Genomic DNA, 27362 nt, shown 5'->3' with positions numbered 1-27362 from the left:
AATCAGTTTCCAAATGATCAAAATGGCAAAGGAAATCATTACTGTTCTTTCTTTTATAATTAGTTTTCAACTCTTAAATATTTAATTGATACAGAATGGATAGTTGTCACAAAAGCCAAAAAATGAGAAAGACAAAAAGTTCTCAAACATTTATACATTATGCATAAAAGATTAAAATATTGAGAGAAAATCAAGAGACCTGAATTTAAATAATAGTTACTAATAACTTGGTAAACTCTGCTAGAACAGATAAAGCTTCATTCTAATACTCAGCTATATTAAAAAGCAACACTTCCTAAATTATTTTTTTTATATGTGTGACAGTGACTGGGGGGGGGTGGGTGGACAGATAGGGACAGACAGGGACAGACAGGCAGGAAGGGAGAGAGATGAGAAGCATCAATTCTTTGTTGCAGCACCTTAGTTGTTCATTGATTGCTTTCTCATATGTGTCTTGACTGGGGAGCTACAGCACAGTGAGTGACTTCTTGCTCAAGCCAGTGACCCTGGGCTTCAAGCCAGGGAAGGACCTTTGGGTCAAGCCAGTGACCATGAGGTCATGTCCTTGATCCCATGCTCAAGCCAGTGACCCCACGCTCAAGCTGGTGAGCCTGCACTCAAGCTGGTGACCTCGAGGTTTTGAACTAGGGTTCTCTTCATCCCAATCTGATGCTCTATCCATTGTACCATGACCTGGTCAAGCCAAAATTCGTATAAGTCATATCACTCCACTTTTGTGGCACACAGTTTTGCTATAGATTTCATGGTTGAATTTTAAGCTACAGTTAATATCTCAGTTAATTTAGAAATCATAATTCTTTAGAAATAAAAGACAACAAATTTGCAGATATACTCTTATAAATGACTTAATTATTATGGAATGAATGTTTGTGACTCTTGTGTTTGAGATGCCTGGAGCCGACAGTATTTTTATTAATTTATATGAGTATCTCGCTTTTATTGATTTGAGTTCCCATTGAAAGTCTGGGAAAATCTCTTCCCTGGTCAGTCAATCCAGGAAGTTTTCATCAGCTTCCATATTTGGAAGCTTAACCAATGTGTCAAAATAACAGAATAAATTCATGTTGGAGAAAAGAAAACTTTTAAGTACATACCACAGTTAACAGTTAGTTACTGGTTACTCCCAAGTGACATGCTCAATATTTTCTACTGTAAGCTCTGCCTGGGGTGGTTTCCAACTTTAATTCAGGGTTTCTCACTTCAGTACTATTGATAATTTAGACTGAAAACCTCTCCTTATTATAGGGTCTATCTTATGTTTCTAGAACCTGTAGCAACATCTCTGACCTCTACCTGTAGTTACCAGCAAACAACTAAAAATGTCATTGAGAAATGTATCTGTGTGTGTATGTGAGGAGGGAGAGAAGTAAAAGGGAAGGCATATTTACCCCAATTTAGAATCATTGCCCTAATAATAACTCTAACCCAGGAGTCAGGAACCTTTTTGGCTGAGAGAGCCATGAACGCCACATATTTTAAATGTAATTCCGTGAGAGCCATACAACGACCCATGTACTTTACACATTATCCAATAAAAATTTGGTGTTGTCCCGGAGGACAGCTGTGATTGGTTCCAGCCACCCGCAACCATGAACACGAGCAGTAAGAAATGAATGAATTGTAATACATGAGAATGTTTTATATTTTTAATGTTATTTTTTTTTATTAAAGATTTGTCTGCGAGCCAGATGCAACCATCAAAAGAGCCACATCTGGCTTGTGAGCCATAGGTTCCCGACCCCTGCTCTAACCCATTGAATTAACATACTATTATTGTTCTTAAAACACAACATCCCAGAGCCTGACCTGTGGTGGCGCAGTGGGTAAAAGCATCAATCTGGAATGCCAAGTTTGTCGGTTCAAAACCCCAGGCTTGCGCAGTCAAGGCACATATGGGAGTTGATGCTTTCTGCTCCTCCCCTCTTCTCTCTCTCCGTGTGTCTCCTCTCTCTAAAATGAATAAATAAAATCTAAAAAAAACCCATAATATCCTAGAAATTTTCTGCTTTTGATCAAGATATAAAAAGCGACACTGTTCGCTAAGCTGTTCTAAATGATTGTAACTCCATTGCCTGGAAGATGTCTTGCTTACAGCAGATCCAAGGTGACTGAGTATTTTATTCTCCGCATACAATGGCACACTTCCCTTGTCTCAGTTTCTTTTCTCTTCTTTGGGCTAAAGCCTTTTTGCAACTGACCCTGCACTTAGGCTTAGCCAGGTAGGGTAAGCATGCACCTGGCTTATGCAGATCAGTTCCTGACCAGGCCTGTTAACCAAGCATCATTATTACTAGAACCTGCCATCAGTCTCAAAGTGGCCTGGTTCAGATGATACATCACAGTCATCCTTATATGTCACTCTAGAAAAAAATCATGCCTTTTAATTTTAACAAAGAGAGAGAGTAAGATAAGTTTCAGTTTCATATGCAATGTATCAGAAAGCACCTCCCACCCCCCATTTTCCCATTTTATTAACCTGAAGAGAAAAATCATTAGGGATGGAAGGGTGCTCATGAATGGACCTGGAAGCTTGAACACATTTCAAGGCAGAAGCAGCTAAATACTTTCTGGTAGATGAACTAGAATGGAGCAGGCGGCCGCCCACAACCTGCAGTACAGAAAGTGGTCTCAGGGCTGCTTCCTCTCTCTGATAGGTCTTTATAGCACTCCCTCAGCAGGGGTTCCACCACACAGAATTGGGCAAAGCATGAGTAATTGGAGAACTATCCATGGAACAGCAAATTGACCGGTAGGTCTTGCAAAATGAGGAATAAATGGAAGCTTTTAGCCACTGTCTTCAGCCCCTATTTAAATCAGAGGACTGCTTTCCAAAGACACTGAGCAATCATCCCAAGGCCTATAGTTTCTAATATGAATAACCAACCACAGACCAACAATCACTAAGGAAAATCAATAACCCTAAAAGGATAATTAAGTAAACAAACAGAATAAATGGCTTTGAAGGAAACAGGAAAGATAAGTGAAAAACTTTAGAGCTATTTTAGTATCTTCAGAAGAATCTGATGAGATGTTGCAACCATAAAATAATCTTAGGCTGCTATAGAAGATGAACAAGTAAGGAACAAGCAAGAGTTCTTGAAAATTGAAATAAAAAAAATAGTTGTACAAGTTTAAAAAGTGAAAGGAAATAGAAGATAAGATCCACGAAGTATCTCAGAATATAGAGCAAAAAAGATATAAAAGTTACATATGGAGAATCCATTCAGGACAGTGAACCCCTATTTGAACTTCTACAAAGAATAAATAGAGAAAATTGAAGAATAAAAATGACCAAATATATAATAGAAGAAAATTATCCAGAGTTTTAAAAAGGCACAAGTCTGCAATTTGAAAAAGCCCACAGAGTTCTAAATGGAATGAATGAGAAGAAAGCCCATCTGGACTCATCCCAATAAAATTTCAGAAATGTTAAGATTTTAAAAAGATAGGAATAATATTGCTAAAATCATAACATTGCAAATGCTGCTTATTGTTTTCCAACTTCCATGAATCACTCATAATCAAGGCTTTAAAGATTAATTATAGACATATAACAAAAAAATATAAATATGGTTCAGGCCCCTACATTAATCCACGTGGGCTGTGTACTGACCAACTCTAAGAGAACCATTCTCAAAAGAGTCTACAGCACAAGGGCTCTAACTGTTAAAACGCTGCTTCATCGCCAGGGTCACTAGAGTGGCTCTTCCAGCAGGGCGGGAGGGCAGAGCAGAGCTGGAGTGCCCAGCTGTAGGTCACCTGCCAGGAGGACGGGTTTTTGAACCACTGGGTCTTCCTCCAAGGATGGCCGGGGTGCAGCCAGGTCTCCGGTCCACTTCTTCATAGCCCTGAGGTCAGCCATGAGACTGGGCCCCTCTCAGTGGGCGACTATCAGTGCTGCTCATCACCATGGAGGTCATCCTCATCATCGAGCACCAGAGGGTCCTGTACGCGCTGGCCATGGCTCTTCATTCAGCCTCTGCTTCTCTTCATTCAGCCTCTGCTTCTCTGCAGTCAAAACTTGGGCCAGCCAATGGTTCCTAATCTCCCCGGAAACTCTCTTATTCCTGCATGCTGACCCATACCTCCTGTCTTGTCTCATTCTTTTTTTTCCAGAGAGAAGTCAGAGAGAGGGATAGATAGGGACAGACAGACAGACAGGAATGGAGAGAGATAAGAAGCATCAATCATCAGTTTTTTGTTGCGATGCCTTAGTTGTTCATTGATTGATTTCTCCTATGTGCCTTGACCGTGGGGCTACAGCAGACCGAGTAACCCCTTGCTCGAGCCAGTGACCCTGGGTCCAAGCTGGTGAGTTTTTTGCTCAAACCAGATGAGCCCATGCTCAAGCTGGTGACCTCGGGGTCTCGAACCTGGGTCCTCCGCATCCCAGTCCAACACTCTATCCACTGTGCCACCGCCTGGTCAGGCTGTCCTGTCCCATTCTTTTTTTTTTTTCTTTTTTTTTTTGTTGTATTTTTCTGAAGTTGGAAATGAGGAGGCAGTCAGACAGACTCCCACATGCGCCTGACCAGGATCCACTCAGCATGCCCACCAGGGGCGATGCTCCACCCATCTGATCCCTTGCTCTGTTGCAACTAGAGCCATTCTAGCGCCTGAGGCAGAGGCCATGGAGCCATCCTCAGTGCCCGGGCCAACCTTGCTCCAATGGAGCCTTGGCTGCAGGAGGGAAAGAGAGAGACAGAGAGGAAAGAGAGGGGGAGGAGTGGAGAAGCAGATGGGCACTTCTCCTGTGTGCCTTGGCCAGGAATCGAACCCAGGACTCCTGCACACCAGGCCAATGCTCTACCACTGAGCCAACAGGCCAGGGCCATGTCCTGTCCCATTCTTGATGGCAGTCCTGCTGAATGTAACACCCTGCCCCCAGGAGGGGGACAAAAAAGAGGCGGGGACTGAGGAGGGTGGAGCCATGTGCCCCAAGCTCCAGCTATGCCTTCTCTGCAGGGAAGACTCCCGGGACCTCATCACGCAGGACACAATTCTGCGAGTTCAACACGGGTCTGCAGACACATCCTGGCTGACTGCAGGATGCTGTCCAATGAAGAATTGTCGGTGAGCATTGATCGAGTCACCCTGGTACCAGTAGGGGAGGTTCTAGTACCCAGGAAGGTGTCCTCCCGAGATGTGCAGCCCATCTCCGCCATGAGCTCCTCCTTGACTGTGGACGGAAAGTTTCTTTCTTTCCTTTCTCTCTCTTTCTTGGTATATGTAATAACAAAAAAATTAATTAGATCATGAAATTCAGAAACTATTTTGAGTTGGTAAAATGCTCCTTTGAACACACACACACAAATGAAAACCTTGCTGATGGAAAGTAAGGAGCTACAGAAGAGTTGAGGAGAGTGGAAGTGGGGTAGTGTTGAAACAATGCGGAAGTTGAAACAGAAAATGTTATTTAACAATTAGAGTAACCTATGGAAGAGCTAAAAGAAGACGATGATGATGATGTATGTGTTTGTATAAAACAAAACTCAGGAGAAAGGAGAAGTGGGTAGTAGTGTGTGTGTTGAATACTTTCTGTTGGGAGTCCCAAGATACTACTTAAATTTGATCAATCAGAAAATGCAACTATGAACTTATCAGTCAGAGTGGAGAACAAGGATAAAACTACCAGAAATAAATAACAGAAACTCTGGGAATTGGGATAACTTGCCTGGGTATAAGAGAAACATAACTTTTCTTTCTTTCTTTTTTTAAGTTCAGTGAGAGGAGCGGAGGCAGGGACAGACAGCTGCATGCCCCCCAACCAGGATCCATCAGGCAAGCCCACTAGAGTTGCAATGCTTTGCCCATCTGGGGCATTGCTCTGTTGCTCAGCAACTGAGCTCTTAGCACCTGAGGGGAGGCCATGAAGCATTCTCAGTACAGGGGCCAACTCCCTCCAATTGAGCCATGGCTGCCAGAGGGGAAGAGAGAGAGAGAGAGAGAGAGAAAGAGAGAGGGAGAGGGAGAGGGAAGCAAGAAGGGGAGGGATGGAGAAGCAGATGGGCACTTCTCTTGTGTGCTCTATCTGGAATTGAACCCAGGACATCCACATGCCAGGCTGACGCTCTACCACTGAGCCAAGCAACTAGGGCTGTGACTTTTCTTTTAATGCTATTTGAAGTTGTTCTATATATGTATTTTGTTGAACTAATTAAATAAGAAGGCTGTTAGATGGAGGTGGTTCTAATGCCATGGCCAGTTACATAAGCAAAACAAAACTTTAACTTATAAATGACTCCTTAAGGTAACCAAATCAAAATGCTAAGGATAACCAATTGCAAATAGCCAATGAAGCTAGGCAATAGCCCGTCAGTAATCCCCTTTCTTTGTTTCTCTATAAGTCATGCTCTGGTTTCTTTCAGTAAATAGCTCTTAACCACTTCCAGTTTGTTGCTGCCTTACTGGAATCGATTTTGCCCAAATAAACTCTTAAAATGTTTAACATGCTTTAGGTTATCTTTAAAATATATATATTATTTTTAATAATAATAGTAATAATAAAAGTACAATGGTCCCTCCTCTATCCCGGAGATTGGGTTCCAGAACCCCCTGTGATAGGTAAAAATCCACAAAGTAGTGACCTTATATTTATTTTATTATATATATTTTAAGGCTTTATAAATGCTCCCCACACTCTTATAAACCTTTCCCACACTGTTATTAACGTTTGCCACATTCTTATAAACACTGCTTATGCTCTTAAACACTTTCTACACTCTTAAACCTATATAATTTTAATAGCATATAAAATTCTATATGGGCACTCACCAGTAAATACTAATATGTTTTAATTAATATTTTTTATATTTTTCTATTCTTTTCAGTTTCTTAGGCTAGAAAATGCTTATTTTACTGCACAAATAATTAAAATAATAAATATGTAAAAAATCCCTATATACCACAAAAATCCCATGATATAGTGAAAAATCTGTGATGCAAAATTAGATATATAAAATTTAAATATCCACAATACAATGAGACCACGAAAAGTGAACTACAATATGGCAAGTGTAAAGCCAGTAGCCACGGCCACCATCACAGCCACCTGGCCCATGCAGGTTCACATTTGATTCGGACAGAAGGTAATGAAACAACAGAGCCAAGAACTGGTGGGCCATTAGCTTTAATCCTAGCTTGCATCCAGTGGGCAAGAAATACACACAGTGGGAAAACACTTCCTTTTCCATTTAGGGCTCTCAAAGCCGCTGACTTATCAGAGTTTCCTAGAATCAAAGGTTTCTAGCTCACCAGCCTTATTCACCTCTGTTCTCCATCTCCTTTTCTCTGCACAAACTCTGCACAAACTGGCTTCTCCTTCAGCACTCCACCATCTTGGCTGTTTCTCCTCTCCTCCACGTGGCCTTTCTCTGCTCTCCTCTCTAATGCTAATCTCAGGAACCAAGAGAGAGCAAGCTCCTGGTCTGCTCCATTTTATAGTATAGAAATCAAAACCTTTAATCCAATATACAAACAAGGAAGTCTCTGATACAAAATCATTTAGGGTGGGAAAGGCTTAGTCTTAAAACTAAGCCTTAGGGTATATCAACTCTGCCTGCTTACAGCCTGTCCCCCACACCCAATGCAAACTATAAGTGAGCAAACCTATATATCGTATTTACAAACTTATTTGACCAACAGCAAGGAAGGACTGTAAATCGTTCTGGTGTTTTATCACCTCATCATTGGCCAAGTTGCCTAGTAACTTTGCATAAGAACAAAGGCAAATCACACAAAAATCAAACAACTCAAATCACTTCAGGATTACTATGCCTCATGCTTTTATTGACCTTGATGAAGTTGAGGAGTGGGTACTATTTTGTGTTACAATTTTGTGGACAAATTATCAATAGATCCATAGTGTATTGAGCTCTCTTTTTTCTCTTTGGATATTGGTGAATTCATTAATCAGAGATAATTTACTACTAACACTTCAAGATCTTCATTTCATGTTGAATTTCTTAAATAGAAAATATACATTTTCATTGAGCCTCACCACAATTCTGTGACAATTCAGGGCAGGTGTGACTATCTCCATTTTATTGATAAAGTTGAGTGAGGTGAAGAAGCTGTCACTAAGAAACAGAACGACCCAGCACTGAAGCCATCTCCCTTCCCCTATTCTATAATGGTTCTTTAAGGGGTAGGGAAGAATGACTAAGAGTAAAACAAGATACACTGCTCACAAAAATTAGGGGATCAGGGAACGTGCAGATACTCCAGTGCTTTCAGCCTTTCGTATAGTGCATTTTCAACAATGAAATAAAAGCTGGTTTTGCATCTCATTTGCATAATTGAACAACTTTCTTTGACTTGTTATTTGCTTTTCTAATGTCCTTGTTTAAGAAAAAAAATCAAATTCTTCTTTCTTTTTATTGCTTCATATTCATTTTGAAATATCCCCTAATTGTTGTGAGCAGTACATTTTCAAACACCACCTCTTACATGGGGTTAATATCCAAATTAAATAATGAACTCATTCATCTCAACACCAAATAAAACAAACAATCTAATTAAAAAATGGGCAGAGGTCTTGAAGAGATACTTCTCCCAAAAAGACATACAGATGCTAATAGACATATGAAAAGATGCTCAACTTCAATAGTGATAAAGGAAATAATAATAAAAACTATAATGAGATACCACCTCACACCTGTTAGAATGGCTATTTTCAACACGACAAATAATATCAAGTGTTGGAGAGCCTGTGGAGAAAAAGGAACCCTCAGTCACTGATGGTGGAAATATAAACTGGTACAGCCACTATAGAAAAACAGTATGGCAGCTCCTCAAAAAATGAAGAATTGAGTTACCATATGATTCAGCAATCCCTTTTCTGGGTAATTAACTGAAAAATTTGAAAACATTTATTCACAAAGATATATGCACCCGTATGTTTATTGCAACATTGTTCATATTGGCCAAGACATAGAAACAATTGAAGTGTTCTTTAATAAAGAGTTGTATAAAGAAGATGTGGTACATATATATAGTGGAATACTACTCAGTCATAAGAAATGATAAAATACTGACATTTGCGATAACATGGATGGAACTTGAGAATATCATGCTAAGTCAAATGAGTCAGATAGAAACAAGTGAAGAACTGTATGATTTCACTAATATGTGGGATATAAAACTGAAAGTAACTAAGGAGCAAACTAGGAAAACAAAATCTGGACCCAGACAACAGTATGGTGGTTATCAGAGGGAAGGGGGGAGGGTAGTAAAGGGTAAAGGGGAGGTGGGGCTTGCTCACGGGGTTACCAGATGCAAGCGCTTCGCTTGATTAGTGCGTGAGCATGTGGCAGAGGCACGTGTGCAGAGCCTATGTAAGGCTATGGGTGCTTCTCCTGGGCTGCGATTCTCCCAGATCGCTCTCCCGCTTCCACAAGGTGCAGTTTTCCTTGCTCCCTTGCCCTTACTACAAACAGCAGATTTTCCTTTGTTTATTAGCTCTTTCCCTTTTGTTGTTTATTTGCTTGCCTGTCTTCGCAAGCTTCCAATAAATGGGAATGGTCCAACACTTTTTGGCTCTGCAGTTTCTCTACTGTCTGCCCGAATCTAATGTGAACCTGCTTGGCCTTGGCCACTGGCATTACAGGGGGTGTGAAGCCAGAAGCCAAGGCCAGGGCCACCATCAGATCAGCCTGGCCCAGGCAGGTTAGCATTGGATTCAGCAGTCGGTAAAGAAACAACGGAGCCACAAACTGGTGGACCATAGTCTTTAATTCTAGCTTGCACCCGGCGGGCAAGTAAAAACACACACTGGGCTCCAAAACCCAATCACATTCAGTGCTCACTGAGGAGCCACTGAGCCATTTCACCCATAGGTGTTGTAAAGTACCAAAGGCTACAGAATTAATATTAATATTTTAGGAGGCTTGGAGAACATTTTATTAATTTGGGTTAAGAGAAATTGTGAGAATAGTCTCTGTGCTGTGTGATTAGCATAACTAGGATGGCTCTTGCCATTGTATTGTAAATGAAAAGGGAAGGAAGCATGGATTCCCTGACATTCCACCACACCTGTGGGGAAAGGGGTGAATGGCTAGCCAGGTGCAGGAAGAGAAAAGCCAAAATAAACCTTTTCTTATAGCAATGAGTCATTTGCGGGCATTTGTCCCCACCGAAACTACCTCTCCTATGTAAATGTCTGTGTGACTCTGGACAGAGAGATAAACACTAAATAATATAGGAATGCCTTTAATATGTAAAGAGACATCTTTCTACCATTGTGTTGGCTTGTAAACTTTGTTTTCCCCAAAATAATCTATAGCTTGCAAATTGAACGTGGTCCTATCATGTTAAAGGACATATGACTATAACCAATAGCGGTAAGGGGCTCCTAATTGCAATTTTTGCTTCTGTACTTCCCACTTACAAAACTATAAAAACTAAGTAGAACAAAGGGCCGGCGCGCTCTCCGTCAGATTTCTGTCGGAGTTCCCGCCGCTTGGCCAAGCTAGACAATAAAGCTTTAATGTGTAAACGACGGACCTTGCTTCTGTCTTCCATAATTCGGGTCCCTCCGAATTTGGATTAACACTCACAAAGCTACTGATTTATCCGAGTTTCCTAGAATCAAAGGTTTCTAGCTTACCAGCCTTATTCTCCTCAGTTCCCCATCTCCTTCCTTATCCCAGATACAAACTGCACAAACTGGCCTTTCACTCAACACTCCGCCATCTTGGCTTCTTCCCCTGGCCTCCTCCACGTGGCCTTTCTCTGCTCTGCTCTCTAACGCTAATCCCAGGAACCAAGAGCACAAGCTCCCACTCAGACCCCATTTTATAGTGTAGAAATCCAAACCCTTAATCCAATATACATAATAGGGAAGTCTCTAATACAAAGTCACTTCTCTGAGGCATGATTGGATTGTACCACCCCACATCAAAAAGGGTGGGAAAGGCTTAATCCCAAAACCAAGCCCCAGGCTACAAGGATTCTCAACTCACATTAATATCACCTGGGCGACGGCCTCACATGGGCAGCGCTATTTTTAACAAAGTGAGCATAATATATTTTATCTGCCCAACAGGGGGTCAAACATATGGTGATGAGAGGAGATTTGACTGGGTGGTGGGCACATAATGAAATACACAGATTATGTATTATAGAACTTTACAATTGAAGATTAAATAATCTTAATAACCAATGTCATCCCCAATAAATTTAATACAAAAAACACACAGGCAGCTTTCCAAAATGTCAAAAACAGATCACTAGGAAGGAAAAAGGAGCCACCAAAAACAGGAAATCCTTGAGAATGCCTCAGCTATAATCTTTCTCACTCTGAATACTTTTTCAAATTGAACAATATAGTAGTTAAAATCATGTCCTGCAGAAAAAGCTATTAAAGGACACTGTAAAAGTGAAGAGAAATCAGTCACAGAAAGAAAAGAAAAAAACATTTCTTAAAATCTATCATTCCATTTAATTTCTGTGCCAATTCAAGTATTTACCTATGTTCTGTGAAGCATCTTGTGACTTAAATGAAAAATTGCTTGTAATGGAGATTTTAGAAGCAGTTTATGGTTAATCTCTCCACCCCTAAACATTTGCATTAGCCTTTTCTTTCTATGCTCTATATCTGTGAAAACAGTGGGGGTAGAGTTGCCTAACCTGTGGTGGCGCAGTGGATAAAGTGCTGACCTAGAAAGCTGACATCTCCAGTTCAAAACCCTAGGCTTGCCTGGTCAAGGCACATATGGGAGTTGATGCTTCCTGCTCCTCCCTCTTCTCTCTCTCTCTCTCTCTCTCTCTCTCTCACTGACTCTCTCTCCTCACTGAAAGGAGGAATCTTACCAAAAAAATGGGATGGATGGATGACAAGGGTAGGCGGGTGTAAAATGGGAATGTAAGTTACTGTTTCACCCCTTTTGAATGTGTTTAATGTCTGTATGTATGGAGGGAGGCAATTAGACCACAGACAGAAGACGGTAGACCACCTGTGGGTACTTTTCCAAACACTGTCTGATTGCCTTAGAATCTTATTTTAGAAGACCACAAATCTAACCAGAGGTTTCAGGGCATATTCTGTTTTTGTTTTTCTACTACGGATTTGAAGTTCTGACTTTACAACACAGAACCCTTGACTTCAATTGAACATAAATTTTTTTTAGCAACTCCAGTTGCAAGACATTCCCTTTTTTTCTGGCTCGTCTGGCATCAGTGTGAACGTTTGATGAGCCTTGTTCCAATTCTGGCTCTTTCCATATTGACTCAGTTTCTATCTGTTAGAACAAGGTGACCTGCCAAGTTAGAAAGAACAAAATGCAATGACTCACAGAAATGTTTTCTTTGTAAATTTCTAAACAAATTAAGTGCAAAGAGCATCGATAAGAGAGATTTTTAACAACCTTGTTATCAGTTTGTAGTGAGGCCTTCCCTCTTCCTTCCTCCCCTCCCCACCCACCCCCAACCATAAAACCCTTATCCATGAGAAACAATCTATGAAACTTTTAAAGGTATACTTGCTGGTTTGAGTGTTGAGTATTGAATCTTTTTCTTTAAAGAAAGATATGCTCATTTGTTTATTTGTATACTATTTGTGAAATAAGAAGTATTTATAAGAATGATCTTCTGGAGTCCTCCATAGACACAATGCTGTGTGAAACCTCACACGGTGTAAAACTGTCAAGAGCAAATAAAACGTGACCCAATTGTAAGAGTGGCTCTTCATCTTGTTGGTGTGACTAAAAGCTTACTTTACATTTAGGGAATGTCCCACCTTTATTTAATTTAATTGTATTGTATTGTATTATATTGTATTGTATTGTATTTATTGTATTGTATTTTCAGGTGTACAGTTCTATAATACATCATCAGTATGTTGTATTGTGTGTTCACTACTCCAAGTTATCTCCCTCCATCACCATTTGTCTCCCTTTACCTTCTCCTGCCTCCCCCACCCCCCTTCCCTCTGGTAATCACCATACTGTTATCTGTGTCTATGAGATTTTGTCTTAATCCCTTAAACTTATTCACCCAGCCCTCCAAAACCTCTCTTTTCTGACACCTGTCAGTCTGTTCTGTCTTTATGAGTGTGTTTCTATTTTGCTTGTTATTTTATTTTATTATATGGAAGTAATTAATTCATAGCACATTTAATTATATTAATTACCATTTCATTACAACATCATTAATTTCTATTTATTATCTCTCGTATACTAACAGGCTGACACAATGTCCATTTCTAAGCCCCTTTCATCTCTTCCAGAGAAACTATAAAAGTTAACATTCAATTGCCCAGTTTTCTTACATTTATGAGCGTCGAGATGACACACATTTGACTAATGAGATACAAAGCTGCCTCTCTTTCAGTTCTTCCTGCCTGGAATGCCAACCTACCCTGGATGTACAGCAGCTCTTTTGGGTCCATGGGGTCATGATGATCATGGAAATGAAATCCCACATGCTGACTGTAGTGGCTCAGAAAGAAAGCACTGTCTTCCTGTTTATATCACTGAACCACCACACCATCCCTAGTCTGACCTTCTGGGACTTACTACTGATGGGTTCATTCAAAGTCATAGCTACTGAAACTACGTAGTGATATTGTTTATTACAAAGTTAATCAAGTCTCTTCCAGGCTTAAATATTCACGTGGTTTCTCAGTGCTTTCAGAATTCAGTGTCTGTGCCTAAGAATAACTGAGGTGCCCTCTGTGAGCTGTGCCTGCCTGCCTCTCTCCTTCATTCCTTGTGCCTTCCATTCATGCTCCATGAGCTCCAACTGCTGGAAATAGCAACAGTCCCAAAGTTCAAAGCTTTTGCATGACCTGTTCCCTCAACTTGGTCTGAGTCCTTTGATGAGCCAGATTTGGAGGTACGTTGTTAGTTTATTTTGTTCCTTAGAGTCCACATATAAATGAAATTGTATGGTACTCGTATTTCTCTGACTGGCTTATTTCACTAAGCATAATGATCTCCAGGTTCATCCATGCTGTCGCCAAAAGTAAGATTTCCTTCTTCTTTACAGCCCAGGAGTATTTCTCTGTGTAAGTGCATCACCGATTTTATCTACTTGGGCTGCTTCCAAATCTTGGCTATTGTAAATAATACTGCAGTGAACGTGGGGTGCATATTTTCTTTCAGGTTGGTGTTTTGAGTTTTGTTGAATAAATTCCTAGAAGTAGCATTGCTGGGTCGTAAGGCAGTTCCATTGTTAATTATTTAAGGAAACGCTCTCCTGCTTTCCACAGTGGCTGCACCAATCTGCATTCCTACCAGCAGTGCAGGAGGGTTCCCTTTTCTTCACATCCTCACTCACACTTGTTGTTTGTTGACTTATTGATGATAGCCATTCTGACAGGTGTGAGGTGATACCTCACTTTGGTTTTAATTTTCATTTCTCTGACAATTAGTGGCATTGAACACCTTTTCTTATATCTATTTGCCACCTGTATATTCTCTTTGGAGAAATGTCTATTCAGGTCCTCTGCTCATTGTGTTTAAATTGGATTGTTTGTTTTTTGGTGTTAAATAGTGTGAGTGAGTTCTTTATAAATTTTGGAAATTAATACCTAATCAGATGTATCATTGGTGAATATTTCTCTCATTCAGTGGGTTAGCTTTTCATTTTGTTGATGGTTTCTTTTGTTGTGCAAAAACTGTGTAGTTTGATGTAGTCCCATTTGTTAATTTTTTTTCTTGTGTTTCCCTTGTCCAAGGAAATTTATCAGAAAAAAATATTGCTATGAGAAATGTCTGAGGTTTTACTGTCTATATTTTCTTCTAAGGTTTTTATGATTTTGAGTCTAACATTTAAGCCTTTAGTCTATTTTGAGTTTATTCTTGTTATGGTCTAAGAAGGTGGTCATTTCATGTTCTGTGTGTATCTGTCCAATTTTTTTTAACACCATTTACTGAATAGACTATCTTTACCTCATTGTGTGCTTTTACTTCCTTTGTCAAATATTAATTGACCACAAAGATGTGGATTTATTTCTGGGCTGTCTATTCCTTTGATCTTTATGTCCATTTTTATGCCAATATCATATATATTATTTTGTCTCCTATGGTTGTGTAGAGCATTTGATGTCAGGTAACATGATTCCTCTGACTTTGTTCTTCTTTCTCAAGATTGCTGTGGCTATTTAGGGTCTTTTGTGGTTCCACATAAATTTTGGAAGATTTGTTCTAGTTCTGTGAAACTAAAACAAATCTAGTATCTTGATATGAATTGCACTGAATCTATAGAATGCTTTGGGAATACCCACCTTTAAATACCATTTCATTAATTTGTCCCATATGCTGACAGAAAAACTCAGCCATACTGCATGTGAGCCATGTTTTCAATTTTTTCTTTCTCTTATATTTTATTTTTAAGCTAGAGTGATGGACAATATTATGTTAGTGTCAGGTGTACAACCCCATAATTAGACATTTATATAAACTACAAAGTGATCAATCACCCTGATAAATCTAGCACCCATCTGAGATCATACATAGTCATTACAATATTATTGACTATATCCCTATGCTATACTTTACATCCTTATGAGTGTTTAACAACCACCACATTGCACTTCTTTTTCTTCTTTTTTTTCTTTTTTTAGATTTTATTTATTCATTTTTAGGGAGAGAGAGGAGAGAGAGGGATGGAGGATCAGGAAGCATCAACTTCCATATGTGCCTTGACCAGGCAAGCCCAAGGTTTTATACCAGCGACCTCAGCATTCCAGGTCGATGCTTTATTCACTGCACCACCACAGGTCAGGTCACATTGCACTTCTGAATCCCTCTTCCCATCTGGAAACTGTCAAAATGCTCCCCGCATCAATGAGTCTGCCTCTGTTCTTCTTGTTTGTCTATTGATATTTTGTTTTTTGATTCCACATATAAATTAGATCATCTGGCATTTGGTTTTCTCTCTCTGACTTATTTCATTTAGTCTAATATTCATATTGTTGAAAATGCAAGGTTTTATTCTTTTTATGGCCAAATCATATTCCATTGTATATTTGCACTACTTCTACTTTATCTACTCATCTACTGATTGACACTTAGGTTGCTTCCATATCCTGGCTATTGTAAATAATGCTGCACTGAACATATGGATGTATCTGTCTTTTAGTGGATTGGATTTCTTTGGAAAAATACCCAGAGGTGGAGTTGCTGCTGCTTTCTTTGTTTTTTGTTATAACCTTTGCTTTAAAATCTGCTTTGTCTGGTGTAAGTACTGATACTCCAGCTTCTTTGTTTTGTTTTATTTCCATTTTTATGACATATCTTTTCCATCCTTTTATTTTCAGTCTGTGTGTCTTTTGATCTGAAGTTAGTCTTTTGTAGACAGCATATGTAAGGGTTTGGTTTTGATATCCATTCAGTCATCATATGTCTTTTGATTGGAACATTTAATCCATTTGTGTTTAAAGTAATTGTTTGATATGTATTTATTACCATTTTATTATTTATATTTTCATCTTTTCTTCTTCTTCTTAAGGAAAACCTTTTCACACTTGTTGTAATACTGGTTTGGCATTGATAAACTACTTTAGCTTTTTCTTTCTGGGAAATTCTTTAATTTGTTCTTTGATTCTAAATAATAGCTTTGCTAGGTAATCTTAGTTGTAGATGTTTGCATTTCATCTCTTTGAGTATTTCTTGCCAGTTCCTTCTGGTCTGCAAAGTTTCTGTTGTGAAATCAGCTGACAGTCTTATGGGAGCTCCCTTGTAGGTAACTAACTGCTGTTCTCCTTCTGCTTTTAAGATTCTTTGTCTTTAACCTTTGGTATTTTAATTATGGTTTGTCTTGGTTTGGGCCTCTCTGGGTTCTTTTTGTTTGGCACTTTTTGTGCTTCCTGGCTTTGTATGTCTATTTCTTTCACCAAGTTAGGGAAGTTTCCTGTCATTTTTTTTTCAAATTAGATTTCAATTTCTTGCTCTCTATCTTCCCCTTTCAGCCCTGCTGTGATTCATATGTTGTCCCAGAGGTTCCTTGTACTATCCTTATTTGATTATTGTTATTATTTTGGATCCTTTTTCCTTTTGCTATTCTGACTGTTTTCTGCTTCCTATCTTCTAAATCAGAGAATTGATCCTCTGCTTCATTTACTCTTCTGTGGATTCTCTGTTCATTTATTCTTCATTTCAGTTAGTGTCTTCCTCATTTCTGACCAGTCCTTTCAGTTTCCATGTTGTTCTTTATGCTGTGGAAGTTCTTACTCAGTTCCTTGACCATATTCTTAACCAGTTTTTTGAACTCTGTATCTGGTAGTTTGCTTGTCTTCATTTCATTTAGTTCTTTTTCTGAAGATTTCTCCTGTTTTTTTCATTTGGATCTTTTCTTTCTTTTTTCTTTTTTCTTTCTTTTTTTTATCTCCTCATTTTGGCTATTTCTCTGTATTTATTTTTATGTAGTAAGCAGAACTGCTGTGTCTCCCAGATGTGTTAGAGTGGCTTTATGTAGTATATGTTCTTTAGGGCCCAGTGGCACAGCCTCCTCAGTCACCCAAGCTAGGGGCTCCAGGTGCACCCCACTGTGTGGTCTGTGTGCACTTTCCTGTTTTGTAAGTTAGCCTTTATTGTTTTTGGTAAGTTACTGGGAAGGATTGACTCCCAGGCCAGTTGGCAGTGAGCACTGGCTGTAACTACAGCTGAATAGATGCTATTCATGGGTTGATCTAATGGAGCAGGACTTGCTTCAGTGGGGGTTTGGTGCCCCCTGAGTCTGCCTTTTGAGTGTATGGCTGGTGGATATGATTGGGTTGTCATCCCACATTGTCTAAAACTTTCCATCAGTTGTACTGGCTTTGGGGTCTTCCAGGAGATACATACATGGTTAACCATTGCCTCTGCCCTGCCTGGAGCCACACAGTATTAGCTGAAGAGTGACCTGCAGATGACTATCACTAGGCTGAGCTTGGCATTGCCCAAGAGAGACCAAGTTGTGAACCAAGGATGGCTTTCACTACTGTCAGGCCTAGGGCCACCTAGCAAGAGGTGCAGGGTGTGCAGAAGCCAGATGCTGCTTGATTGAGAGCTTTTAGGAAATTCCAGAGCATGAGCCAAGAGAGACCACTAGAAATGGCTTAGGTGGGCCTGCACGTCGGGTGAGGTAGGGTCTCAGGAAATCAATAAGGTGAGGTGAACAGTACAAGCCAGGTCGATGGAGGGTCAGACATGGCACCCACCTGTCGGCTCTGTGGGGGGAAAGCTCGGCAAAGGAATGATGGCCTCTGCCAACACTTTTGTCTGGGAAAAGGTTGCTGCTCTAGCTCTTCACTTCAGACACTTCCATTTCTCCTCCTGTGTTTCTGGTGCTACTCAAGTTGCTGCCCCAATGCTGGAGTGCAGAGGTGTGAGCCTGAGTAATTCTGGGCATGGGCCCTTTAAGAGGAACACCAGGGTCTCCAGCAGCACTACATTTCACTTAGCCACAATCACTGCAGGTTTTTACAGCCAAAAGTCATGGGGACTTCTCTTCCCAGCACTGGAACCTTGGGCTGGGGGTTCAGTTGTGGGCCTGGTACCCTTCACTCTTTGTGGGGCCTTCCTTATCATTCCTGATTTTTAACTGCCGCATGTGGGTGTAGGACCAGCCCATTTCTTGTCTCTGCCTCACCTACCAGTCTAGATGTGTCTCCCTCTTTGTATCTTTCGTTATAGTACTTCTGCTCAGATAGGTTTCAGATTTTCTGAATGATGGTTGTTCTGTAACTTAGCTGTAATTTTAATGTAGTTGTGGGAGGTTTTGAGTACCACATTTACCTATGCTGCCATTTCACCTAGAAGTCTAGTTTTGAATCTTGTAATTAGTTTAGATTTTGAACACTTAATAAATTGTCACTGAAGTATACTCCTTTTTTGACAACATTGCGGGCAACATAAAATGTTTCTTCCATGGCTGTAAGGTAGTTTAAAGTCTTCACTGACTTTTAATCTCAATGACATAAAGAAATGCATTTCAGTCTCGAAAAATAATTTTCATAATGGCACAATGAGATATGTATAATCAAAAGATTATATAGCTTTTGTTGCAGCCACATTTATCAAATACAAGTGAAAATAACGAGGCTTATTTTTTCCATTGATTTTAGTGTCTGAGAAAATGGACAATCAATGACTGTTATAATTGAACAGCATGATTCTGTTATTTCCAAAATTTATAGCAATATTAATAACATGATTTTTAAAAATCTAAAGGTGTTTTTATTAAGGGCTAGAAGAGTATAAATTTAAAGAAAGGGGAGAAAAACTATTCTAATATTTTTCAGTATTGGAAATGTCAGTATGAATGTTATTGTCTCATATTATTTCTTCTGTTCTGAGTTGGTGTAATTTTGAAATGTGAATTTTAAATAGTCACAATCATACCTGACTCATATTACATTTCCAATCAACTTCTGTTCTAGTTGATAGCTACAACAATCACTTTTTAAAAACACAAAATTTCCACCAGTGAGTGCATACTTGTGTCAGAGATGACAGATAACACCAAAATTAACACTACCCCTTTAACAGTAGTTTCGCCTTGTGACTGCCCATCCAGAACCAACTTTTCTACACCTTCTGGTAGCTAGGTAAGGCCATGTGACCAATTTTTAACATAGATGTGAATGGAAATGACATCTGTAATTCAATAGCTAGTATGGTTCTATATTTTCTCTCTTTCCTCTTGCATTAGTTAGATATTGATGGCAAGCTTTGAAGCCGAGTGTTGGAGAGGACAGCACTGTTATCCACAGGTCTCTGTAAGACTAAATGAGACAGATGTGTCCCTGACCCAACATCTGACAGTGAACACCTCTACTAAACTGTGTTACATGAGCAAAAAATAAAAAGCTATTGTATTAAGCCACATAAATGTTGAGATTAAATTGTCACAATAGTTGTTATCCTAACTAAAATTTTGTATATCTTTTGTGCTCTTTTAAATAACTTGTTAAGAAAAGTCTTGCTACATGCAGTACTACCTGTTATATCAATTATAAAAAACATGGACTGTTTTACACGTATTCATGTTTGAAGGAATTAAGTCATATTGCAGCAACAGTGATTTTCTTAAAGAAAATCAAAATGGCATTAATTTCTAAAGTTTTACTTACATTTATTTTTAAACACTATAAAACTATCAAATTGTCTAGTTTTTACTGTTTTATTCTTGTACGTCTATTTAGAAAGTCACTTTATTTTTGTCATATATAACCATGGCATCCTTTTATGCACTCTTAGAATAATGGGTCTGAATTTAATAAAATAGCTCACCACCATTAAAAATCTTAGGATTAGATTGTTGTCACATCTGCTTCAAGAGATCAAACACATAAAATCACATTGAAATCTGGTTAAGCTGGTCAATATGTTTACTCATTAATAGGATTCTATGAAACACATCCTTTGAGTAAAACTTAGCCCAGGGTCCTGGACCAAGTCTCTCCCACCATCAGATTTACCTTAAACAATTTAATTAGTGTAATTAAAAATTTGGCTGATATTCTAGGCATGCAGTTTACTTATTGATGACAGAAATTTCAAATTTTTTATATAGACCTTTATAATAATTTTTTTTTAAATTAAGAGTAGTTAAGGAAATGTACTATTATTAACTTCTTCCTTCCATAACTATTTTATCAACAATATGTATTACTCAGATGATGGTGGGACCTCCTACTGGGCAGAATTCTAAGCATTACAGATCAAGGCCTTCACAATGAAACACATGTGGCCCTCACCTAGAAAGAACCAGCTGTCAGTAACTGTGAAGCTCTGAGTCTTGACTTGCATGCTAACGGGTTAGCCGGGCACTGTTCCATGGTGCTGGCCGGAGACACATGACTTCTGGTTCAGACGTAAAGGATATTGTTACGGTACACAGGCAGCATGAGCTTCATGTTTATACTGGCCCTCCTTGCCTGAAATTCCCACGGGTTTGATACGGAGAGGCCTGGGTAGATGCTGCCTATGCGGTGGTTTTCTGTCACAACTCTAACTTCAAGCTTAGCAAACTTTAATCTTTTAATGGAAAGTAAGCAAGCCTGCCTGATCTTTGCTCCAGAGGGAGACATTATCTTTATTACAACAGACAATGAGCAAAGGCGACCCAGAGAAAAACCCATCTTCAGCTTCCAAGGCTGTTCACCACACCAACGTTCTTGAAAAGAAAAGGTCAGTTAGAGCCATGGCTCACAAGACAGGCAGAAAATAGAGAGACTCATGGAGACTCATGGAGTCTTCCAGCACTCGTAACCACTGTTGTGTTATAATAACTTCAGGAGACTGGTTGATGTATGACTATCTCCCCAACTAAGCTTTATCCTTTCAGCAGATAATTTTTATTTGTCCTCTATATTTTACTTACAGCAACTCTCTCCAACAGCGTACCCTCAGTCACAGCTCTCAGCAACTGTGCTGATTCGGCTTACTATAAATTTTTATTCTTGCCTTCTTTTTAGTCCCATTTTCTTCATTCTTCAGAATATACTACACATATGAACTTGACAGACATTTTGATATTTTCCTCAAACTTTTCTTCTTTAGATCATATGACAAGAGAGTTAAGGACATGAGGCATATTAGGACCCATACTTCTTTTTCATTTTTCCTTTAAACAATGAACTTTAGATTCATAACATGTTCTTCTACTTCTACCTCAGAGTAAGTTATAAGGAAACAAGGTCTGAGGAGCACACCGGGAAGACAATGCTTAGGGTTCCAATATCAAAAGAGAAACTCGGGAAATAGAAAAGAACTCAAATGCAGCTTTAGTCTCTTTTTTGAGATTGGCTATTCAGTCGCTGTTCACACACACACACACACACACATCTATTATCTATTGTTTTACAAGTATAATATATATGAAATGAATATATTCTCTATAATCTGTATGCGCAAAACATTGTGTAACTTCCTTTACTGTAGTTAGAAGGTTTCACCTTGTTCACAAGATTCAATTCCAGGACAGCCTTTCAAATAAAGATACTTTAGTCTCTTGTGAGATAATTCTCTAATTTTCAACAATTCAGAACCCAGTGTTGTCTGTGTCTACTGCTAACAAAAGCTGTCTCCTCCCCATCTTTCTTTCCAATGTGCAGGTGGAGGCTGCACCCACCTTCTTGTGCAGGGTGGGTCACTGGGGAGGGTCACTGTTTTCAGTCTTCTTGATGTTCTTTGCTACATAGAGAGTCCTGTGCTGGTGACCTTTGTCCTGGGGATGGTTTTAACTGAATTTCTTACTATTAGGCTGGTACCAAATTCTAATGTCTTCATTCTTGCCAGTTGCCCTAAGTTGTGAGGTTTCTATACTATGTGCTCTCCTTTTCCCAATCCAGAAACCCTTCTCAGTCCTGTGACATCTCTGCATTCCTCATCGACCACACAAGAGTTTGTGGGTCTCCAGCATGCTATGCACAGGCTGAGGGAGGATTGGAGTCCCCCTTGGGTAGTTCCTTGAATGCCTCCTCTACAATGACTGCTCATAGCGTTTGACTTGTTGATAGAGAAGAGCATCAGCCTGTCACTTAACCTATTCAAATTTCCATGGCCGTTTGAATCACCTTGCTTTCTCCCTTTGGCTGAGACATAGGGATGGTGGTATGGCTGGTCTAGTTCTAACAAGGGAACCAGGCATCTCATCACCTTAACTGCAACCCCTCTGAGATACATGACTTCCTGTCATGGCAAAAGACTGTCTTCCTCTTCCTTCTTCATATTGAGCGTATCCCTTGCAGAATATTCTTTGTCATCTTTCTGGAGTTCTAATAAAACTCTAGAACCAAAGTCAATTAGGCTTATATCCTTATATGGAAATTGGAGTGTAGGGTATTTAGAAAAACATTATCCCTTTAAACAAAGCCTCAGTTTTGAAAATATCACTGAGGATTTAAAAAAATCAAATTTTGGAAATCAAAAGCCAAACAGGGACTCATTTTTACTCCTCATTCCTGTTTTAATTTTAAATCTCCTTAAGGTAATTGCCATTGCTCCACTGGTTGAAGTGGGGAGGGTGTCATATACGAGGACATGTGAGAAAGAAAAGCTTATATATTAATATATTTTTAAATATTCCCACAAAGCTGGCTCTGACCGGCTTAGTCAGAGGAAACATGTTGGAAGGCTATCAGAGACTCAGAAAGGCAGCGGGAGGCTGAGGGGTGAGTGTGGAATAAGCGGGAACCTAGGCTGGCAGAATTCCAAGATGTGGGAAGCACACGTGTGGATGGGATGCCACTCTCTAAGATTCAAAGGGCAGGCAGAGAGCTGTGTGTGGGCGGGAGTCTACCCTCTGCCTGTATCGGGGGTGAGGAGGGGACATCTGTCGTTTTCAGTTTCCATGATGAGATGCATGCACCTGGATGACCCTATCACCAAAACAACAAATGATGGTGGTGAGTTCTGGAGGCTGGTCACCCTCCAAAAAGGAAGTTAAAGTGCCATTAGGAAGTCCTTCCTTCTTGAGAAGCCCTAAGTGACAAATACACACAACACTCAGCGGAAACAAGAAGGTGAGGAGGAAGGCTAAGAAGTAGAAAACAGGGTATCCAAACTGAGTTCCTTTTTGCAATTCTGTCAAAGATCAAAATCTTTGAAGCTTGATGCTTGACCTTGGCCCTGACTCACCCTACAGTGCCTCCTCCCCCTGCTTTTCTCTGCTTCTCTGCTGCATTCTTCTCTCTGAAGGCCACTATCTTTTCTTCTCTGTGTAAATGGCCCCTCCACAACATCTGAGTTCACAGGTCTTCCATTTAAGTAAAATACAGATTTACTAGAGGCTCTTATTTCCATCTCTAAACTCCTAAGAAAGTAAATTCTCTTTTTATTTTGAAATTAAATTTAATGGGGTGACATTGATCAACAAGAGTACACACACACACACAAAAAAAGAGTACACAAGTTTTAGGAGAACACCTCTATACCATTTGAACTGCTGATTTCATTGTATGCTCATCCCCCAAAGTCTTATAATTTTCTGTCACTGTGTATTTATCCCTCTTTACTCTCCATCCCTCCCCTCTTCCCCAGGACTATTTCATTTTTATCTATATCCATGAATCTCAGTTTTATATTCCATCTATCTGTGGGGAGCAAATTTGTTTGGGCTAATGTTATATACTCACATCTTATTAGCTATGCAAATGGGGTTATGGATGCATATAAAGGGTTAGGTGGCACAAACTCACCTGTGGGTGGCTTGAGGCTGGCAGTGCCCTTTAGAGGAGAGAATGAGGCACAGAGTGAGAAAACAGGTTAACAGAGGCTGTTGCAAGCTAGTAGTATTTTAAACCATGACTAGCCCATAACTTATCTTTACTAACGACTTATTAGTGAATATTATTTTCTCCTAATATAAGCCAATTGTGACAAAAATCACTAAAGTTAAGTTTCATTTTTCCCCCTCTTATGATAAATTCCTAGAAATGGAATTGCTGGTCCAAAGAATCATTACGTTTTAGAACTTTCAGTGTTTATTGAAATTGTCTTCCAGGAAGTTGGTGCTAATTTATGCCAACTCCAGCTACTTAAAAGTACTAATTTTTTTTTTTTGGCATTGTCATCTAGGTATAATAATTTTCTTAGTATATATGATAAAATAGTTCATTGCTTAATTTACGTATCTTTAATTTTAAATAAGCTTGATCCTTTTTTCAGAAACACATTAACCATGTGTTTCTTGATGTTTTTTATTTAATCTTATCATTATTATGTTCACCTTTACTCTACTGATTTTAAAGACTCTTCAGTTATGAAAGATAACAATCCTTGGTCACAAAGGTCCCAAATATTTCCATGTGAAGTAGCTTTTTTTTTTTTTTCTTTTTTTTTTTTTTGTGTGTATTTTTCTGAAGCTGGAAACGGGGAGGCAGTCAGACAGACTCCCGCATGCGCCCAACCGGGATCCACCCGGCACACCCACCAGGGGGCAATGCTCTGCTCATCTGGGGCATCGCTCTGTTGCAACCAGAGCCATTCTAGCGCCTGAGGCAGAGGCCACAGAGCCATCCTCAGCGCCCAGGGCCAACTTTGCTCCAATAGAGCCTTGGCTGTGGGAGGGGAAGAGAGAGACAGAGAGGAAGGAGAGGGGGAGGGGTGGAGAAGCAGATGGGCGCTTCTCCTGTATGCCCTGGCCGGGAATTGAACCTGGGACTCCTGCACGCTATGCTGATGCTCTACCACTGAGCCAACCAGCCAGGGCTTGAAGTAGCTTTTTATACCCATGATTACATAAAGTCACTAACTCAAAATTTGGGCAGAAGGAAATTCTTCTTTATAGAGCTATTTGATAATTTTTTCTGTGTGGAATATGATGATCTTTTTGTTCTACTTCCTGCCTTTAGGGAATAGAGTAGCTGCTGCCTATAGCCACCAGAAATGAAATACAAGGAGATTAAGGCCATAATTGTATGCACAGTGATGTTATTGATTTGTTGACAGATTTGGTCACATAACTGCAGACATAGTTGATCTATGCTCAGTTTACTTAGTCACTTAAGGGTAGAAGAAGGGAAAAAGAAGAGCAGGTAATAATGCAGCACTGATTTTTGGCATACTATCTGTTTCTCCATCTTCGTTCCCCAATGCTATTCAAAGGTCAAGCTTTTGTTGAGAGCAGACTGGAAGTAACTTTTGTGTGTCAGATGGAGATGGGCTTAGGCGCTCGAATGTAGTGGGAGGTATTAGTTCCTTTTCCAAGAGATACTTGGCTGAGAGGCTGCCAATTTATGTGTTATGAAGCTTTTAAGATAAGAAAATTAAATGATTTAACTTTGGCTTTAAGGAATAAGCATCCATCTCCATGCTTTCTAGCCCTGTGTGCCTGCTGCCATTATACACATCTTTCTAAGTTTTCTTTTCGGCATCACTTGACAAATACTTGATTTTTTATTGTCAGAGTGAGTTTTACTTCTCTAGAGTTTATGGACTTACCCAGCATAAGTGGAGTAAAATAGTATTATGAAGATGTAGTAACGTAATTCAAATCACCATCAAAAGTTTACTGAGAACAATATCTTCTTCATGTGCACTGTCCAGTTTATCATACTAATGATTTTCACCAGAAAACTCCTCTGACACTTGAAGCACAGCAAAACTAAACTGTAACAGACACACTGTAAGGGGACCCCCATCCCCCAGTCAGTCCTCTCTTTTTGAATGAAAGTAGAACCTGTGACTTTCTCCTACCCAATAAAATACGGTAAGGGCGAGGGGATTTCACTCCCTCAGTTAGGTTATACTGTATGGCAAAGATGATGGAATACCATGCTTTTGTTAAATGATGCTGTGCAAGACTGCAGTTAGAGCTCCTCCCATTGGCCCTGAAGAAGTAAACGGGCACAGTTGGAACTCACTATGGGGAGGGTCACATGGCAAGAAACTCTCCTAAGGTCTGAGGGTAGCATCCACCCTACAACCAGTGAGAGAAACTGAGACCCTCAGTCATTCAGCTGCAAAGAAATAAATTCTGCCAGAAACCTGAAAAAGCTTAGAAAAGTGGATATTCCCAGTCAGGCCTCCCGATGAGAACACAGCCCAGTCGACTCCTTGACTGCAGTCTGGTGAAATCCTGAGCGGAGCTTCCAGTTTAGCTATGCCCAGACTGCTGATCCACGAAACTGTGAGATAACAAAGGTTTTTAAACTGGTGTTTGAGGAATTTGTTACATATAGACATATAAAAGAAATATATAAACCTAAACATATTACTCCTTTCTCAAGCTTCTTACATTTTCTTTTCATCATTTAACTATTTTTCGGTGATATTCATCTTTGATTTCCAAAATCAAGCAGCTAGCAAATCCTGCTGATTTTATATTTAAACCATCTCATGTGTAATTTTACTCTTCTACTTCCTTTTCCATTTTTCGGATTTATAGCATCCTTTCTTCCTACCTAGACCACTGAAAATCTTTTCCTTCCCTGAACCTTCACTGCGTCTTGATCCTGCGCATTGCTAGCACAGTACTCTACCCAAAGCTGCGCTTCAGCCAACATCCTCTGCAGAGATCAGTCCCGTGCACATCCACTAGCACTAGCTCAGGGAAGGGGAGGAAGGAGCTGTTTGGTCCACCACAGTAAGCCTGATGTATGATAAATATGTACTACAGAAATTATAAGCACACAGATCAGAATGTTTCTGGCAGAAAATTAAGAATATAAAAAAATAAAAGCCTGAATTTTTTTTTTTTTTTACTTCAGGTTAGAAGGAGTACCATAAATTATTTTCTTACTATAAGAGATTTTAAAGCCCACCAGTGACATGCAACAGACTTGGATATAAGTAGAATGACCATATATCACACTTCTGGTTCTCCTTCACACTGAGATAATTTTAAGTTGGTGGGTGGCCAATGAGGTGCTAGTCCCTGAAAATAGTAGCTACAGTATTACTATATACTAG

Source organism: Saccopteryx bilineata, chromosome 2 (genome assembly GCF_036850765.1).
Source record: "Saccopteryx bilineata isolate mSacBil1 chromosome 2, mSacBil1_pri_phased_curated, whole genome shotgun sequence".
NCBI lineage: Eukaryota > Metazoa > Chordata > Mammalia > Chiroptera > Emballonuridae > Saccopteryx > Saccopteryx bilineata.
Note: the sequence above shows the minus strand (reverse complement) of the source record.